A 12,805-nucleotide genomic window follows, 5' to 3' on the forward strand; every position below is an offset into this window, starting at 1 on the left:
CCTGCAAAAGTTCTGCTTGAAATAATTAACAACAACTCCACACACAGCACTGGGTTAAATTAGGTCCCAAGAAGTTATGATTATAAAGTCGATCTCATTTCTTTTCAAGGAACCTAATATTATACCTTATGCTAAGGAATATATTCAGTGTTCTCTCTCCTTCCAGCAAGATTACAGACTGCTGACAAGGTGAGGTCTTTCTTTCGTTTTATCTATTTGTAAAGTTACAACATGGCCTTGCAGCTCAGCTGAATCAACAATTAGACCACTCTACATTTTAAATCTTATAATCAATGAGCTTGATTATTAGTAACTTGATATAGTTATACCTTCAACATGTGACTATCTGAATTCATCAAAGCACAATTCGTTGCTTAAGCGTATATGGTCAATCATTAAAAGTGGATTTTCCATTTAATTTCTCAGATTTAAGGTAAAACTTCATTATAGACAGACTTCTATTTTTAAAATGTTTAATCCCATCCTATCATAACTCAATACCTGAGAACCCAAAATAATGAATTTAATTCCTGATACTAGATTTTTAAAAAAATTTTAATTAACATGACGGCCACCAAAATTAAAAACTATTTTTTCACTGTTATGTAGCCTTTCCCTATAGTATATAACATCTATATTATTAGTTTGTTAGAGCTTCCATAACAAAATACCACAGACTGAGTGGCCTTAACCAACAGAAATGTGTTTTTTCTCTGTTCTGGAGGCCAGAAGTCCAAGGTCAAGGTGTGGGCAAGGTTGGCTTCTCCTGAGGGTCGTGAGGGAAGCATCTGTTCCAGGCCTCTGTTCGTGGCTGGCAGGTGGCTGCCCTATCGCTGCCTCTTCACAGGGGTGTCCCTCTGTGTCCTGGTGCCCTGTTGTCCCTTCCTCTTCTTGTAAGGACACCAGTCCTACTGAATTTGGGCATCCCTCTGATGGCCTCATGTTAACTTAGTCACTTCTTTAAAGACCTTATCTCCAAATAAGGTTACATTCTGAGGTGCTGGAGGTTGGAATTTCAACATATGAATTTCAGGGCATGCCATGGGGAGGGGACGAGGACACAATTCTGCACATAACAACATCCTAAAATGGTTTCCATTTCCAAAGATAGAGGACGTTTAAGTACATTAATACTACTGCCCGCGCCCGGAGGCTTACAGGGCTCCCAAAGGCAATCTGTAAATAAGTGGACGGTTACATCAGAATCACTAGGGAAGCATTTTAAGAATGCAGACTCTCAAACCTCACCCCTGCCCCACCCCAGAAGTGTGATTTGTTAGGTGTAAAGTGGAATCTGGGAATGTGTAGTTTTGCAAAGTCCAGGAGACTCTGTCATGCTGCCAAATCTAGGAAGTCCTGTTCTATGGAGTCTCTCCTGCCTTGAGACATCGATATCAAATGTCGTTTGATAACAAATATCGTATATTAACACATATATGTGGAATCTAGAAAAATGGTATAGATGAACATATTTGCAGGGCAAGAATAGAGATGCAGACATAGAGAATGCACATGTGGACATGGCATGGGAAGGGGAGGGTGGGACGAATTGAGAGATTAGGTTTGACATAAATACACTACCATGTGTAAAACAGATAGCTAGTGGGAACCTGCTATATAGCACAGAGAGATCAGCTCGGTGCTCTGTGATGACCTAGATGGGTGGGATGGGGGGGTGTTGGAGGAAGGTCCAAGAGGGACGGGATATATGTATACATATGGCTGATTCACTTCACTGTACAACAGAAACTAACATGACAATGTAAAGCAACCATACTCCAATAATTTTTTTTAATTAAAAAGAAATTAAATTCAGAAACTAAAATTTTTTAAATGACTTTAATTAGTAAAGTAGTCTAATTGTTAATGAAATAAGAAGAACCTTCCTACTCACACTGAAAATTTCAAATGACCTTTCAGTGAGGAAAAGGGTATTTTCCAAAGGAGAGGTAGAAATAGGCTCAAAAATCATAAGTACAAAATTTGTAGGTATGGATAGAAATCCATACACCTCAGACCACAAATTTACATTTATAGGGGAACTGATGAAAATTTCAACCTCAGAGGTTTAATCTTGGGGTTTCTGTGTCCCCTAACCCAGTTCCTTGCAAACATTCCAGGCAGGATTTTAGGATCTTAGGCAGTTGTGTATGTTTGGGGGTGGGAAGTGTTGCTTAAATGAATATTTCATAATATTACCTAGGTTCTTTGAAAGAATTAGTAACTCTCTTAATACATGGCAGAGGAGATTCAAATTGCTCCTTGAGGGTTCACATGAAAAGCAGCAGAGCCCTGACTGTAGACGTCCCTAAGGTGGCAGCCGTGGAGGATCAACCAACATCTTTTGAGCAAAGGACTCAGAATTGCCTTACAGGTCCTTGGACTAGAAGCAGGGCTGTGGGGGGGAGAGGGGCGGGGCGGGGAGGATGAAAATATGTGCATTTCAAAATGACAAAAAAGGGAATTCCCTGTCAGTCCAGTGGTTAGGATTCTTCACTCTCACTGCCGGGGGTCCAGGTTTGATCCTTGGTCGGGGAACTAAAATCCCACAAACTGTATGGTGCAGCCAAAAAAAAAAAAAAAAAAAAAGACAAAAAAGAAGAAATAATAAAACAGCTTATGTTTTCAACAGACACATTTTAAATAAAAGCCTGGAAAAGAGAGGATGACCTTGGAGTTTTCTAGAAAGAAATAGAACATGCTCATCGTCCCCCTGACAGTCATGGAATCAGTTCCATGTCTTAACAAAAAAAAGTAAAAAAAAAGAAAGAAAGGAAGGAAGGGAGGGAGGGAGGAAGAAAGAGAGAAAGAAATAAAGAAAGAGAGAGAGAGAGAAAGAAAGAAAGAAAGAAAGAAAGATAGTCCTTAAAGGCACAATGCAGGAACTGAGTGATGACTTGTCAGCCACAGCACACACATTTTTACTATGAAAAAATTTCTTTACACTTAGGAAAAAACCCCAAAAGCAGAAGTAACTTTGTTGTTGCTGCTATTTTTACTGTGGTTTAATTAACAAAACTCTAAACAACTTAGATGGCATGGAGAACACATGTCAGCACCCTGTAGACCAATTTATACAGGCTTCTCAACTTTGCACTTTCCTTAATGTTATGGGTCAAATAAGAGTAATTTCACCAATTGTATCATAGTATCACACTGTAAGAAAAGAATTCAAAAAAAAGGATCTGTAATTTTGATTACGTATTCCAATTAAACTATTGCTACAAATACAACAATATATCTTCCTTGGCCTAATGATATAAGATATTTAAAATTAACTGTCTAAAAAGAACATTCATCTTAATTTCTCAGTATAATACATTGTTGGATATAAACTGATTTGAGTTAGATATTTTTTCCAGGTTTCCTAAATTGAATTATAGCAATTTTGCCTCTTGTGCATTAGAGATTAGAAACTTCACATTAAAAACTAGGCTTCATGCCACATACCAAAAAAAAATCCTAATCATTCCCAGTTTCTCTTCAGTATTTCTTCCATTACTCATCAAATGACTTTCCTTTGTCTTTTCACATACTTTTGAAACTCCCAGGACCTTAGAGATCTAATGCATCCACTCTTTCTGCCAGCAGCATCACCACCTGAGTCCTAGCTACGCTCACTTCTCATCAGACACAGAAAGGCGTCTCCCAGCAGCGCTGGCTCTCCTCCCATTGTTCTCCACCGTGGAATCAGAGTGATCTGCTCAAAGCTTTGTCAGCACTCACCCTACTTCCAGTCAACCCAGCCATCCACAGACATTCTAACCCACAACAGACACACCTTAAAACTCTTCCGTATCTTTCCACCATGTTCATGACAAAGCTAAAACTCCTTGACTCAGCCAGCCAAGCCCTGCAAAATCCATGCCTGTGAAGTCTCCTCCGCCATCCCAGTCCATGCTCACCTCCACTCCCAGTCTTGGCCCCCTGACCATCTTGAAGTCCCTGGCACTCCCTAGGCTGTGTCCACCTTCTGTCTGAAATGCTCTTTTGCCCCTCTTGGCCTACTCATCATTCAAGGTACTTTTTCAGAGATGCCAATGCCCTATGTTTTGCATAAATCCCCAGTAAATTCTATTTGAATTTCCTGCTGATAGGTAAAGCTAACATTCACATGTGGCAGGTTTTTAACTTGTAATACACCTGAATCTGTATCCTATGAAAGAGCAGCAACGTGATGGCAAACAGTGTGAGACTCAGATGGGGAAATGTCTGCCAGGCTCACGTGTGGGAATGAGGAGATGTGGATAACCAGCCAGTGTGTGAAGGCTGGCCTGAGCCTATTGCAAAATCTGTCTGTCATTACCCCACCTCAAGGTTAGGAAAGGGACCTCACATTGTTTGATCTCTTGAATTGGAAGTGCATCTAAAGAAACCAAGCCCCTCATCCACCTGAAAGACAGGTGTACTCATGGATATCAAAGAGGAGGAGGGAGAGAGGGAGGAGGGTAGAAGAGGGAAGGGGGGGTGGAGAAGACGAGTTTTCTTTCTCTTCTACTGGTCCGGAAGCTTTTCCAAGAACTCAGACATTTGTAAAGGGCCCTCTGATGTCTTTTCAATGTTTACTTATCTTTCTTAGTTATTGATAGTGGCAGAGAACAATGGTTAAATAAACCTCATATCACTGTTTTAGTGCCTCTTAAATGAGTGACAGAAGGTTTGGGAATTTGGTCAATAGACTCTACATGTTTCCTCAGTAATTTAGTAAAGACTGTTTAAAGCATCTATAGAGACTGGCAGTCAATTGACTTGTAAACTTATTGAGGCTTCTGTGTATTGCTTTGGGTCTTGTCTTAAAGGAATATATCAAAATAGTGAACTTGGTGGTGAAATATTCATTCATTTATTTGACTTTGATGGAAGAACTGTGATGATTTATTTCTTCTTTGAAAGCATGATGAGTATAATCTGAATAAAATATCATTGAAAACTGGATTTATCTGAACCTAGGAATACATTCTGTTTTAACTTCACTATAAAATGACTGTCAACAACAAAAAAAGAATAAATAAATAAATAAAACAAAAAATAATAATAAAAACCGAGTTTCTGTCAGGATCAGAGGGTTCACAATAAACGTTACTAGATTATATTAATATTACAAAGCTTACTAATGGAAATCTACTGTTTTTAATTTAAATATCTTTAATTTCTTTTTAATTTCCAGGCTTTGATAATTTATCAAATAAACCACCGTGCTTTTTTTCCTTTCTGCAAAATGACTGTTTTAAACTACATTTGTGAGGACTCATGAGCAAAAAAAAAAAAGGATACAAACTCAAATTCTATAACTGGTAACCTGATAGCTAAAATCAACAGTTCCTGGAATAGAAATGTCAAATAGCTAATGAGAATAAGAGCATGGAGTTGTAACAAATGAAACCACACGTGCACTGAAGTCTCTAACCCTAGCTGCAGCTCACCTTGCAAAAGCCTGTCATTTTAAAAATCAACCATATGTATAGCATGGAACTGAAAATTAAATGAGTTTTTAAAAATATAAAGGAAGATCTATTAAAATGTGGTTAACACCATCATATATGGTAATGACAGAGTAATTCCAAAGACATTTCTGTGATGATTTTGAGACATAAAGTAGTTAAAATTTTTCTAATAGCGACAAATTAATCATTTTAATAAGATCAAGATTAGCTATTTTACCTACCATTTCAGGCTACTATATGCTAAACCACACTGTCACTTTACTATTTAATCTTGCAAGGCCTTAATGTGAGGGACAAGAAATATCATATGTGATGTGGAATTGTATTATGGCTCAGAAAGGGGGAAAACTTCACGTTACTTATATAAAATGCATTTGGGGAGAATAAAAAATTAAGATATTACATTCTACCTTGAACAGCCAAATGGCTGTTCAGTAGCTTTTTAAAAAATAAAATGTATATTAATAATAAAGTAACAGCAATATGTACCAACATATAACTTAATCAGGAAATTTATTGTCAAAGTATTTCCTGGTTTGCTACTTGAAAAATCTTTTACTTTCATTTATTCAATTAAAAAGTAAACAAGCACATGCTAATATCAGGCAGGAAAAGTTTCATGTTCAGGGAACATAGAAAGAAATAAACCATAATCCCTGAATTCCAGTGTGTCCTAGCAGTGCTGACCATTTTCTAGTCACTTTTTTCCTCCTCATGGTAGATGCCTTAATATCATGTAACCACTGCACATACAGAGGCTGCTTTAAGCTCTTGGAGGATTCAATTCATCCCTTAGCAAACATTCATACACAAGTTCAAAGCACATTCAGAAAAATAAGTAGTGCTCTAGCTTAAAAATATGCAATGTCCCAGTATTTGTACAGGCCAGAAAATCTCCATAAAATATTGACTGCAAGATTTTGTTTCCAAAAAGTGAGCCTCAGGTGGGGAGATGTGTACTGTAGTTCAACAGATGAATAAACCTGTCAGGGTCAGATCTGGGGAGGAGGGAGGCGATATAGAAAAGGCACATAAATTGACTAAAAGGTAAAATCTCCCAATTTAAATTAAAATTAGGTTAAATATTTTCAAAAGAGGAAATGCTGCTTTCAGAAGAACTGCTTCAGAGTTAAAATGGATTCCAGAAGAGTCCAGAAGATTATACACTAATTAATGTATGTGACACCCCAAATTGTCCACTCAAAACCTGAGAACACAGGAAAGAACATTATGCAGTTAAGGGTCTAATTTCTGACCAGAGAAAGACATTACTCGAGCCATGAACTAAAGATCCAAACACTTCTTTTATAAAAGCATCTATTTGCCCAAATGTGAGGCTGTGCGGGAGGCCCCTGAGACTGACTGCTGTTCCTTTCCAGGAAAATACATTCCTTTCCAGAATGTTTCACACTCTCAAACCCATCTTTTTAATAGTATTTTATTGCTTAAGATTAGTTTTATTATTTTTATTTTTATATTTTATAAATAAGTAAATCATTGCATACCTACTGCCTTTAAGGCTATGGACAAGTTATTGCATCTCTCCCAGCCTTTTTTCTTTGTGAGGAAGATGAAGATCATAATTCATAGCCAATTCCCACTACTGTTGGGAAGTGCAAAGATTGTCGTGTATATAAAACTCAGTGAGTGGCCCACAGGAAAAGATCAGGAAAGGGTAGCCACGGTCAGTATCCATCCTATGAAATAGCTTGATAGTGTTTCTGTGCCCATGGTTTAAATTCAGTTTTCAGGGCAGTTTTGTTTGTGTTAGTTAAATTCTTTATTACTTCTATACAACAAAAAACAGAAAAATAGAATTCTTCTTTAGAACCATTTCTTCATTGTTCCAATGAAATGCCGTAAACTTTTTATACATAGTAGATACAAAAAACGACCTTTAGGGGCTTCCTTGGTGGCGCAGTGGTTGAGAGTCCGCCTACCGATGCAAGAGACGCGGGTTCGTGCCCCGGTCTGGGAAGATCCCACATGCCATGGAGCGGCTGGGCCCGTGAGCCATGGCCGCTGAGCCTGCGCGTCCGGAGCCTGTGCCCCGCAAGGCCACGACAGTGAGAGGCCCGCGTACCGAAGGAAAAAAAAAAAAAAAAGGACCTCTAGGATCACTCAAATGCCAAAGAATTTAAATTCCTTTTCCCGTTCCCATACATCATGAGCAGTGAGGAAAGATTTTATTTTTTGTGAAGTGATATTGCTTCGAAGATCTTGGAAATATGAAAGCAGCTGGAAAGCATAATGGAAATAAAACATGCAAGCCAACAGCCCTGACCACCAATACTAACACCAACCACATTCAATCCTGTTTAGTCAGCATGAAAACCAGGCAGAACAGCTGATGGAAAGCTGGAAAGTTTCCCTTTATTTGGAACAAGGGAGGACTATTCAAACGACTAAGGTGCTCAGGACTGTGTGTGTGTGTATGTGTGTGTGTGTATCAGGACAACAATATCGTCGGTTATATGATAGGAAGAAAAAGGAGTAATTGTGCATTTTTAACTAATTGGCAAAGTTCTCAGCCTAAACTTCAAGACTATGATTTCATTAGAGCTGTGATTAGTCCGCTAGAGATGGCCACAGCTCTGTTTACTTTGGCTGTTTCGTGCATTCTTGCAGTATCTTTATCATCATGGATGCTAACTGTTATTCACATTAAAAATAAGCACACCTTAAAGTCAAAGAAAATTATGCCAAAAGGGTGTAGAAGAAAACCAAAAAAAAAAGTATGTGAAATACACACTAGCCAGGAAACAGACGAAGCAGTCCCTACTTAAAAGAATTATACTAGTTACATGGTGTAACCATTCTATTCCTGTAACCACACAGGACTTGGTATATTCTCCCTGTATACAGGAGAATCATTCAGGAATTGTCACTGTCACAAAGTGATGAAGAAAACGTGTAGTTGATATCTTACAAATATTTTTAGCATCACTCTGCTTTTACCAGCTTTGATTTGCTAAGGATTGCCCTGATCCCAGCATCTACCTGGAGAGAGATATTAGAAAATCTCACCCACTCAAGCCACGGCCAAAGCACCTTCTATATTTATTTACAGGAGTAATAAATGCTGATAATAGATAATGACAGTCCAAAAACTACAGCCCTATAAAAGTTCTCCTGCTTATTTAAATGTCACCTGTGACTGAGTTTTGTTGGAGGTCACTCAGCTTGCTAAAGGATCACGGGGATGAGACTTCATGGACTGGAACCAAAAGGTAAGTCTGAAAAGTTACGAGTGCAAACAAAAAATGGTTTGGTTAAAGTCAACTTTTTCTCATGTTGTAAGAAGCATTTCAGGTCCACATTTGTTTCCTCAAAATCTATGTATAGCCAAGTCCTTATTAGCATTGCCTGGAGAAGATTACAACTTTAGTGCTCACCAATTTTCTAATTTCTTCAACCTTTTTCACAATTCTGTACTCACCTCAGCCTGGAGTAAACACACTCTGACTTCAACTATTTTGCTCTCCAAGCAATTAGAAGCAGAGAACATAATTCTTTAGCAAAATCTGTTTTCCCTTTATGAGAATGAAAATCACATTAATCTCAATATAAAAACAGGAGGAAAACAAGGAGGTCTTAACTTCTCACATAAAGGTCTGCGATGCCCTTGTGGAAGTATCCTATGATGTTAAGAAATAGTCAATGGAATTACTTGTTTTTCTTCTTTCTATTTCCCCCCCTCTATCTGCTCTCATGTTTACTTAAAATAAGACTCTGGATACTCCTGGTCGCTTTCATATTTTTGTTCTCTAAAATTTGAACATTTTAATTTGGAATTTTGTTATAAACTAACTATATAACTGTGTTCTTATTAAAACTGCACTGTGTACTTTAGGTTGTAACTAAGTCAATGTACTGTGCAGCCCTGATATGCAAATGAGGTTTCAACATATTCTTTTCTATCCTGGTCCCCGTTCCTTTCAGGCTGCTCAGCCAGACTTACTCCAGATCTTAGATCCTAGGCTTTTCTTCTTCCTTCTTTATACCCCTAAGTGACAGCTCTATCTAAAACTGTCAAGTGAATTATCTGAGTTTTTCAAAATAAGTAGGGTAAGTATGAATAGCACAAAACCATTCAGCACAAACTAGCCGTTTCATTCCATTCTATGCTGCTTTTACAATGCCTTCCTGCGTGGGGTGGAGGGCAGGGAGGTGGTGACAGCAGTGACCTCAGGGGATTAGCTTACTTTCTTCTTTATTCACCTTTGATTAGCCTGCCTGATGTTTCCTTGACAGAACTTCTCCATTGTATATCTCTTTGTACCTTTAAGAACTAATCTGCGTTTTACAAGCCCACTTTGTGTTCAGAGACTAAAGGAAAAGAAGTTTGTTTTGTAATGCGATTAGCAACTTTCTCATTGTAATAAGCAGGGGGTCAGAATTTAGTAAGGGTACAAATTTGCATCTCCTTTCACCTCCCCTCCATGACCCATCCACTTAAAGAAGGAAAAAACTGAAGGGAAATATGTCTGGAACAGCATCTTTTTTTCCTCCCCAGTGAACGTCTAATAGTTATTTCTAAAGCCAAAAGATTTGAATCAAGCCTTTCTGTGACCATTACATTAATTGAAAGTAATGACGATATTAAGGCCAAGCTACCCTAATTCCTTGAAACAAGGAATAGCATCAGTGGGATCCGGCAGAAGGGAGGAAGGATGTCCTAAAAAGAGGTCAAACCACTTTCCTTCAGTTTCTGATTCATTACCTGGTGGGAGGAAGGAAGTAACTACGGGCAGGAATAAATTAAAAACATTTTACAGGGGGTGTTTGTTGTTTTGTTTTGGGGTGGAGATTTTTTCTTTCTTTCTTTCTTTCTTTTTTTTAAGGATATTTCTTTGGAAATACCCTGACCAGTGTGCAAATATATACGTTAATTATATGTTATAACAAAAAATTGAGAACAACACAGGGGTGTACTTGTAAATGGCGGGGTGGAGGGGAAGGTGGGGAAAAGGAAGGTGATCCTCATGCAGTATTTGCCAATTTCCATGGTATACGTACCCCTACCATGGCTGGTTTCAAGCTACCAACACGATGTCAGCTGGGCACAGAGTTAGGAAGAGATGTGACCATAAGCTCTTACGAGCTGCTATAAACAACCTTCAACATACCACCGGGACTACAGTTAATGCCCACTGGGCAAGCTTTGTTTATAAAGTGAGGTACATGTATACAGTATTATAGTATTACTGGCAACATTGTGCAACCATTAAAAGAAATTGCTCATTATAATTGTTGAGGAGGAAGAAAACTTTCCTCTACCATTCTAGGTTCTTCTGGCTGGTCTAAGAATTAAATTAACAAGAGACAGATTAACAGGAGAAAATTAAATTTATTTTCATCCATATGGGAAACTCACCTACACGAGAGGTTTTGAAACAGAAAGGTAAAATGAGACATATATGCCATCCTAAGCTAAGGAATGGGATGGGGGCCTGGGGCTTCTAAGGGCAGGAGGTTCATTCACAGGATGATAAGAAGAGCAGATGTTGGGTTGTTAGATGTTTTCCCTGCCATATACATGGGGCCTCTTAGATAAAATATATCTCCCAAATAACTTTCTTCTGGGAAAAATCCCCAACTTAATTTCTTCTAGGTAGTTGAGGGAAGGACAGTAGTTTCTCTTGAACATGCAGGGTCTCATTGCCTTTAGCTCAAAATAATCCTCATGCAAAAGTGGCACATTTGGAGAATTCCCTTCTGAACGCCTACACTTAATATATATATATTATTGGGATATATAATATAGTTTCCCCTGCTATCTGAAAGTAGAGCATTCCTATGAAACTTTTCATAAGCCAAAATGGAGTAAAGTGAAGAAGCAATTACCTTAGGACACATCTTGCTAATGGGTGCACAAAATAAATCAAGTTAAAGTACAGATGCTCACAGACACAGTTCAAAGCTATGGCAGCTGGATGCTGAGATGCTGAGTGCATTTCCGGGGGAAGACCTTGGTGGTATCATTCCCACTGCTCAGGGTGCTTGCTGCCCTGGAAAGTCTCACTGCTGAACAAATGCTGACCGCTATTGTCACTTTTCTTCTTTTTTCATAAAAGCAAAAATCCTCTTCAGATTTCTTTTGGTTAGCAAAACAGCTGCTAATGTAGGTCTTTCGTAAAAGCTAAGTGACATAAAGCAAACTTTCAAAAAGTGGGGAATACCTGTAATAGGAAAAGAATTTCAAGGTGGATATGATTAAATAGGAAAAAATAAAATTCTCTATAATTCTCATATCTATCACATTGATATTGATGAGGAAAAATCACGAATTTCTCTACAGCAGAAAAATCAAAGTCAGAATTAAAACACACACAACAGGCCTCCACATGCCCTGCTTTGTGGTAGGCCTTTCCCAGTGTGCAATGTGCACCTGCATGTATATTAACCAGACCTCCTCAAGGCAGGAGGGTGTAAGCAACCTTGAGAAAAATGGTCCCTGTCTTCTCCTTAGGGAACTGTTGACCAAACCCACCCGCCTTGGCCAGGCATGACCATAACCACTTGCATGAGCTGTCTCGTGATAAGAGGGCCCGATAGGGAACACAGCACTGCCTCTGAAAGCTGAGAGAATTTGGGAGGGCCTGAAACGAGGGAGGACACGCCAGCCGGTAGTAAAACTCACCCAGAAGAATCCGGGAGGGGCCAAAAGGAGGAGGGAGGAGATGATATGCTCTGCCAACCTCCCAGAAGCCCTCACGCTGGAATCCATCTTGGCTGAGAGATGCACGCGCCACCAGAAAGGACCATGAGTCAGACCAAATACGGGCCAAGGAAGATGATGGGCCAGAGACAACCTGGAAACTAACCCCATTACCATAAAACTTGAGACTGCAAGCCACATGACAGAGCAGTTCTCCTGGGTCCCCTTACCCTGCTGCTCTCTGCCCGGGTGCCCCTTCCCAATAAAGTCTTTTGCTTTGTCAGCATGTGTGTCTCTTTAGACAATTCATTCCTGAGTGTTAGACAACAGCCCACTCTCAGGCCCTGGAAGGGGTCCCTCTTCCTGCAACATTCTGACACCAGCACTGTAATTTTAAGATTATTGTTTCTTTCTCATCCTATACAAGGTGTTGCATTGACCTAAAATCTCGCTCTATATGTGCATACCTGAACAAAACATCTCTGATGAACTTTAGGTATAATGTTAACCTGTCAATCTGATACATAATTCTTTGCCTCAAAAATGTATAAAATTGCATTTCTAACTCTTGACCAATGGGACAGTCCTCAGAGCTTCTGAGAGTCTGTCTCCCAGGTTATAATCCTTAGCTCGGCTCAAATAAAATTCTCTTTTTTTGTCCTTCTTAACTTGATTGTTAATTGAATTTTCATCAACAATA

Source organism: Mesoplodon bidens (assembly GCF_964165515.1).
Source record: "Mesoplodon bidens genome assembly, chromosome: 1".
In the NCBI taxonomy this organism is placed as follows: Eukaryota; Metazoa; Chordata; class Mammalia; order Artiodactyla; family Ziphiidae; genus Mesoplodon; species Mesoplodon bidens.